We start from the raw sequence: 8745 nt of genomic DNA, 5'->3' as shown, positions 1-8745 counted from the left end.
GAGAACCCATTAAACAATACCACACAAAATCCACCTACAATGCCTAAATTCTCGTCACACTCTATACCCACCGAGGAGGATCTACCAAATGGTACTCCTACCCCACAACATCTTACCGGAAACTTTATTGCCAAGTCCGCCTTCATCCAACTAGTTGAGAGGAGCCAATTCGGGGGAATGCCTAGTGAGGACCCTCATTCTCATATGGAAACATTTTGTGATTATTGTGAAGCTATTTCTCAAACGGGCGTGACTCAAGACCAAATAAGATGGGTCTTATTTCCTTTTTCGTTAATCGGCACCGCAAAACAATGGTTGAAGGGCCTTGATAAGGCCACCCTTGGAATAGATTCTTGGAAGAAGCTAGCTCTAGCTTTCTACAAAAATTTCTACCCACCGGAAAAGACTAATATGCTAAGAGCTCAAATTACGGGTTTTAAGCAAAGGGATGAAGAATCTTTGTATGAAGCTTGGGAGCGGTTCAAAGGTATTTGTCGCTCATGTCCTCACCATGGACTTAGCGAATGGTTTTTAGTGCAACAATTTTGGAATGGTTTATATGAAGATTCAAGGAACATTCTCAATATGGGATCAAATGGAATGTTCACCGAAGTTGATGACAATCAAACATGGAACAAGATTGAGGAAATGGCGGTCCATAATTCGCAATATAGTAGGCCTCGCAAGGCTACTAGAGGAAAGTATGAAGTGGACACCGTTACTCAATTGGGTGCTCAACTTAGTGCTCACATTGACACAATCAACTTGAAGTTTGAACAAGCTATGGCTAGACTTGAGGAAAGCTCAAAATCATCAAAGCATCATGTCAATGCCATGACGGCATCCTCATCAATCCCAAGCGGGATATGTGAGAATTGTGGAACCTTAGGTCATGACTCAAGCGAGTGTAGGGGAACAACCGAGCAAGTCAATGCTTTCCAAGCTTACAAAAGCGGTACCCCTTATTCAAATTTTTACAATGAAAACACCAAGTTCCATCCAAATCTCTCATACAAAAGCCAAAATGTCCAAAACCCTCAAACAACATACACTCCACCACCCATGAGAAATCAAAACCAAAGACCCTTTTTCAATCAAAACCAAGGTTACCAAAATCAAAATCCATACAATCACCACAATGACCAAAGTTTTGATGTCCAAAAAGCGGTCCTTCAAATGCAAAAGAATCAACAAGAATTTTTCACCCAAATGCAAAAAGATAGCCAAGCAAAAGACACCACCATCTGTTGGGAAATGTGTCCTCAACAATAGTGCGATCACGTGATTTAAATATCATTATTAAATCTCATTTTAAGAATACAATTGGGAAGTAATATTGTTACTGTCAACTGGTCAACATATATCGGTAATGATTGGTCGACTAGAGTTTGACATTCTTGTCGTGTGACGGTGGTGATCGATTGACCCCTAGGTCATACCTAAAGGGCAATACTCTTAATTGATTATTTAATTAATCGTATAACGTTACGAGTTAATTAAATTACTTGAAAATTGACGGACGATTTTGGAAGTAAAATTTACGTATCAAATTGAAATGTGATTAAATGAGATACGGTCTGAGTAATTAAATTGTATAGTTACTCGGATGAAATAAATTGTTTAATGTAACAATTAAATTCGAATGAATTGATATAAATACAATCTGTTGTGATTTATAAATGGAAAAATATTTTGGCACAAGTAATTATGAAATTACTAAGTCGATTTTGTATATGACGTATTTTTATTAATACGTTGATTTTTAATATGATAAAAATACATAAACAAATATATGTGACATGTGACATGTAACATATAGATAATTGACGAAAATAATATGGACACCATATTATCAATAAGTGCCGAAATATTGGAGGTGCACTAGCTAAAATATTGTGTTTATATTTTGTATAGAAAACATAATGATGATAAAGCTAGGTAGCCATGCAAACCTATTCTCCTTGTGAAGACCAAAATAGGCATGCATTGGCTCCCCTAAAAGCACCCCACCCACCGGTTTTCCCATAGAGAAAAAGGCAAAGTTTTTGTCTTATTTTTCTAATATACACTACCTTGTTTTAGTGTGATAATTCATTCATTCCTTAATCAAAAAATTTTAGAGTTTTAGAGAGACAAAATTCTCTCTTCTTCTTCCTCCCATAAAACCGAAATAATATAAGTGTTTTATAATTTTTGGTTCAATTTTCTACTAAGATTAATATTATACTAGTACTTATAATATTAATCAAATTAAGAGAAGCCTTGGGTATAATACATAGGGAGAGATCTTATACTTAGATCTTTGTTCTTCCATAAGGATAAGCTCAAGAACAAGAAGAGAAAGGTGATCTCTCTTGTGCCCTAATAGCCGAAATCTACAATGTAAGGACATGATTTCTCCTCTATTTATATTGATGTTTGCATGCATAAAATCCGTTTTAATTTTATGACAAATTTTAGACATATATGAGTATGTTAAATATGTATATGAATCTACATTTCCTTCAATCGGTATCATGAGCCACGGTTGTTTGCATGCAAATTGGTTAAAAGTTTTTCCGAGTTATATGAATAACAAAATAAAACTTGTAAAATTTGTGTTATTATGATATATCACGAAATAATTACATGCATGTTAATATTTCTAGTCCTAAAGTGTTTTAGGATTTTTGGTTAATTTTTCGGATTTTTATTGTTCATAATTTACAATAATGGCATTTAAATGTGATTTTATGAGTAAAAATGTCATTTTTGGTCGAAAATTAGCTATACTTTGAATTTTAAGTTGATCTTTGGATATGTTATCACATATATTATTTTGAGATAACCTGTAATTTTTCATAATTTTTGCATTTGTTATGCTCGAAAAATGAATTTTTCATTATTAAATATGGATTTAAGAGAAAAATAGGTTAATATGAGTTAAATTTCGAATCTGGTCATAGAAAATTTATATGTTGTCACATGCAATTTTACAAGATGTGTGTAAAATAATTGGCTATAAAGAAGTCTTTTAGCATGATTTATGAATTTTTGAAGAAAAATGACATAAATAGTGACATTATTAGTGAAAATTAATAAAATATATTCTATGACTTAGGAAAAACGTCTAATGTTGCATTTTAGTCACTTTTTCAGATCTAAAATTGAAAAGTTAGTGAAAATAATTTTTCCATGTTTTTATGATTATTTTATTAAATATCGATAAACCGCAACATTGTTTTTACGGAAAATTTTCGAAATTTTTAACCTAAGATTTTGAACATTATGAGTGTCATGGAATTTTTCCAGAATGTTCATGAATTTAAATTTCAAATTTTGAATTTATTTGGAATTTTTGATTTATTTGAAGTTAATAGCTTAATTTTGTATTTTTGGCCCATTTATGAACAATTTTGTAAATAAAAGTTAATTATGGTCAAATTATTAGTGAAGACTATATTTTGAGTCCTAAGAGGTTAGGGTAATTAACTTATGCATAAATATGAGTTTATGTATTTTTGTGATTATAAAATGTTGAAATCACGCAAATCGCTAAAAACCGAGTAATATACGATATTGGCTAATTAAAAGGCGATTTAGCATAAAAATTGAGCATGTTCATAGATATTATAATGCTGCATTTTTCTTTATGATTGTCATAATTTTAATTTATGTAATTTTGAATTATGTAATTTTACTTAGTATGGCCTTAGATTTTAATTGGTATTTCCGAGAAATGAATGGGAATATCGATTCGGTTGTAATTTTTATTGTGATCTCGTATCACCGTTTTGTAATTTTAATAGATTTATTTTATTTTAGTTACAAATGTATAATAGGATTTATGTAATTTATTATGTAATTTTATTCATTCAGGAGTTCCTAAAGACGGATTTCTTCAAGAATGGCGATACATAAAGACGGTGTTACCTCGAGATGCGTGCCACAACCGAAGTTCAAGGGACCAATGGAGTTGGTTTCCGAATTTGTAATAGTTAAAGAGTTTTTCTATTTTAGGAAAGGCCATACTAGGATTTATTTATTCTTTTATGCTTGCATTTTATTTTATGTTACATGCATTGCTAAATCGCCATAACTAAACATGCATCGTCATTTTATCGAGTTCATCGACCGTGTCAATTAGAATTATCGTAGTTCACCACTTTAGTTCACTTAAAACGTGATAGATAATAAATTGACATGACCTCTCGCTAAAACAATTAATTGAGATATAGCCTTACCAAATAGTAGAAACCATGAAAACCTATTTCGCGAGGGAGTGCACTCGGCCCTACCGGGTACAAACCTTGTTACGTAGGGGAAGTGGGTGATGAATGTTAATCCACCGAATTCATGTTGATAAGGGATGTATCGGCCCTACCGTGCCCAAGTTGATATGGATTTGGATCATGGACACATTTATTCGAAATTTGGATTGACCTCAACAAAAGTTTTTGATAAGGGATGTATCGGCCCTACCGTGCTCTTGTCGAATGTGTTTTGGGCTAAAGATATATGTTAATGTAATATTATCGACCAAGAGTTCTAAGAGTAGAATCGATTAAACGTTAATCCACCGAGTTATATTGATAAAGGATGAATCGGCCCTACCGTGCCTAAGTCGATATGAATTTGGGTCTTGGAATCATTTATTATAGTTGGGTAGAGGTCACTATATAAATGTTCATATCTTGTTAAATTTACAAGTATGATTTAAAAAGACAAATGTTAATATTTCCTTTTCCTCCATATTTGTAGTTCTTTACAATGAATCCAACAAATGCTACCGCACCTATCACTATTGATTCTTATCACAATGTTCTTGATGACATTTGCTCCAACAACAATTTCGATACAACTAGAGAACTTCATTTCGGGATAGGTTCGGATGGAAACCTTAATTTCATCACCTCATCTAAACCACCCACTACTACTAGACCTCGTGTGAGTCCGTCTCAGGAAGACTACCTCATGCAATCTTTAGGATCTTTGTCTCTGGAAGATAAAGATGCCAAAGCTAGTGGGAGCTCTAGCAATCAAGTTCTTGCTTCAAAGGGCAAGAGGTTCAAGAAGAAAGCAAAGAAAGTCAAAAACTTCAAGCAAGTTAATGATGAGTGCCATTATTGCTATGGCATGGGACATTGGCTTAGGAATTGCCCTATGTATTTGCGAAATATAAGGGAAGGACTCATTACTCCAAAAGGTACAATTCCTAAAGAAATTTATGTTATTGATATAAATTATACTTCCACTACGACATGGGTACTTGATACCGGTTGTGGTTCTCACCTTTGTAATCATTTACAGGGTTTAAGAGATGTGGAGAAGCTTAGCAAGGGAGATGTGGATCTTCGACTTGGAAATGGAGCTCGGGTAGCGGCCGAATCCAAAGGAACTTATGTTCTAGCCTTGCCAAACGGATTTGAGTTGTATTTGCATAATTGTTTTTATGTTCCTACACTCTCTAAAAACATTATTTCAATCGCTATGCTAGACATGGACGGTTTTTGTTTTGTCATTAAGAACAATCATTGCTCTATTTCTAGGAATGATTTGGTTATTGGCCAAGCTACTTCCATCAATGGCATATACATTTTAGAGACCTCAAATCCGACAAATGATATTTATAACATTCAATCAAAGAAACTCAAAACAAGTGACCCAAGTGAAGCGTTCATTTGGCATTGTCGATTAGGTCACATAAACGAGAATCGCATCAAAAGATTAATTTCTACTAATGTGATTACACCATTTGATTATCAATCATTTGGTACATGCGAATATTGCCTACTTGGCAAAATGACTCGTAATCCTTTTAGTGGTAAAGGGACACGAGCTAGTGAGCTATTGGGACTCATACACACCGATGTATGTGGACCAATGAGTATCACCGCTCGTGGTAATTATGACTACTTTATAACCTTCACCGATGACTTAAGTAGACATGGGCATGTCTATTTAATGAGACATAAGAGTGAAGCGTTTGAGAAATTCAAGGAATTTCAAAACGAAGTAGAGAACCAATTGAACAAAAGGATTAAGGCACTTCGATCCGATCGTGGTGGTGAATACCTTAGTCTTGAATTTGATTCACACTTGAAAGGTTGTGGCATTATATCACAACTTTCTCCGCCCGGAACACCACAACTTAATGGTGTTGCCGAAAGGAGAAATCGAACCTTACTAGATATGGTTCGATCCATGATGAGTCAAACCGAGTTACCAAACTCGTTTTGGGGATTTGCGATACAAACCGCAATTCGATCTTTGAATAATAGTCCCACAAAGTCCACCGAAAAGACTCCATGTGAGATGTGGACGGGTAAGATCCCAAATATATCCTATATGAAGATTTGGGGATGTGATGCTTACGTCAAAACTAAGAACGACAACAAGCTAGCCCCAAGATCCGAAAAATGCATCTTTGTAGGTTATCCCTCGACCTCTCGAGGGTATTACTTCTACAAACCTCAAGATCATAAAGTGTTTGTGTCTTGCGAGGCTGTCTTCTTAGAAAGAGAATTTATTTCTAAAAGACAGAGTGGGAGAAATTTTGAACTTGATGAAGTTCAAGAGCCACAAACCGAAATAGAGACGCAAGAAGATGTTCCTTCGTCGTCTAACGTGGTTATACCTCCTCCACTAAGAAGGACGGGCCGAGTAATTCGCCATCCCGATCGATATGTGGGACTTATCGAAGAAGATGGAACACTCGATGTGTTACTTATGGAAAGTGACGAGCCCGCCACCTACAAGGCCGCAATCTCTAGTCCTAATTCCACCTTATGGCTTGAAGCCATGAAGTCCGAAATGGATTCTATGCTTGAAAACCAAGTTTGGGACTTGGTAGATTTGCCTAAAGGGGCAAGACCCCTCCAATGCAAATGGATATTCAAGGTCAAAAATGGCATAGAAGGACATGACGATGTCTACAAAGCTAGGCTAGTGGCAAAAGGATTTACCCAAGTCCAAGGTCTCCATTATGATGAGACCTTCGCCCCCGTAGCCATGCTAAGATCCATACGGATTTTGTTAGCGATCGCCGCATTTCATGATTATGAAATATGGCAAATGGATGTCAAAACCGCTTTTCTAAATGGGCATTTAGAAGAGAAGGTGTACATGATACAACCCGAAGGTTTTGTTGATTCTAAAAATCCTAACAAAGTGTGCAAGCTTAAGAGATCCATTTATGGTCTTAAGCAAGCATCTAGAAGTTGGAATCATCGATTCAATCATGTTATAAAAGAAAATGGTTTCACTCGAAATGTTGAGGAACCATGTTTATACATGAAATTCAGTGGGAGCAATGTTGTGTTCCTAATCCTGTATGTCGATGACATACTACTCATTGGAAACGATATTCCAATGTTGTCTTATGTTAAGAAGTGGTTAGGTAACCACTTCCAAATGAAGGATTTAGGAGAGGCACAACGCATATTAGGTATCCGGATCTATAGAGATAGACCCAAGAGGATATTGGCACTAAGTCAAGAGTCTTATGTTGATAAGATTCTTGACGATTCAAAGCATGGACAAATCCAAAAGGGGTTTGGTACCAATGGTAACCGGAACAATATTGAGCCAGACTCAATGTCCCTCCGAACCCCATGATGTTGAACGCATGAAGTTGATCCCTTACGCTTCATTTGTTGGATCAATCATGTATGCCATGATATGCACACGTCTCGATGTCTCGTATGCCTTGAGCATGACGAGTAGATATCAAGCAAATCCAGGTGAGAGTCACTGGATTGCTGTCAAGAACATCCTTAAGTACTTGAGAAGAACTAAGGACTCTATCCTCGTGTTTGGAGGAGACAATGAGTTGCGTGTTACGGGATACACGGACTCAAGTTTTCAAACGGATAGGGATGACATGAAATCACAAGCTGGTTTTGTTTTCATGCTCAATGGTGGTGTAAGTGGAGAAGCTTCAAGGAAGTCAGAATCGCGGATTCAACAACGGAGGTGAGTACATAGCAAAGCATCGAGGTCGCCAAGGAAGCTATGTGGATCAAACAATTCACGGAAGGTCTAAAAGTAGTACCTACCGCCGATGATCCCATCACTCTCTATTGTGATAATAGTGGGACGATCTTCCAAGCTAAGGAGCCGAAGTCTAGTAATAGATCTAGACATGTACTTAGAAAGTATCATGTAATTCGAGATTTCATTGAAAGAAAGGAAATTGCGATTTGTAAGGTTGGGACGGATGACAACATAGCCGATCCACTCACCAAGCCTTTATCGCAGGCTAAGCATGATGGACATGTTACGTCCATGGGACTTAAACGTGTACCAAATTTTTGTTAGATTTTGAAATGAAATAAAAGTGTTGTTTTTGTTCATGTTCATAATCACATTTGTCTTTTATCTTTAATTTATACTTTGTTACATCCAAACGGGTTGTAGAGACAATTGAACCCCGTTAAAGTGAACATGGATTAACATTGTTTTGCCCATAGTTACTTATATGAGGTGACGTCTCGAAGTGACTAGAGTGTGAGGCGATTGATGGCAAGTTCAAGTGCCATACAGTCATGTGAGATGACTAGTCGATCACATAGCGGATTGTTAGGAACATTTTGTCGGGCCTTATGACCGCTTATAGAGTTCGGCAAATTTATATAGCCTGGTCGTGGCGAGAGCTACTATAGTATTCTAATGAGTCGATTCTTTTGACTAAAGACTATTCACCTAAGATGGCACGATTTCAGATTAACTTTGATTTGTGTTACTACGACCTTCGTAAATGGGGTC

General features: G+C 36.0%; 1 non-coding gene across 1 annotated transcript; it reads right to left on the bottom strand.

Annotated features, from left to right (window-relative positions):
- Nucleotides 1–411: 411 nt before the first annotated feature.
- On the bottom strand, nucleotides 412–518 carry LOC141610009 (small nucleolar RNA R71). Its single transcript, XR_012527905.1, has one exon. It is a non-coding gene; the product is annotated as a small nucleolar RNA R71 (small nucleolar RNA).
- Between the last annotated feature and the right edge of the window lie 8227 nt (nucleotides 519–8745).

Source organism: Silene latifolia, chromosome 10, assembly GCF_048544455.1.
Source record: "Silene latifolia isolate original U9 population chromosome 10, ASM4854445v1, whole genome shotgun sequence".
In the NCBI taxonomy this organism is placed as follows: Eukaryota; Viridiplantae; Streptophyta; class Magnoliopsida; order Caryophyllales; family Caryophyllaceae; genus Silene; species Silene latifolia.
This window is presented reverse-complemented; position numbering and strand designations above follow the sequence as displayed.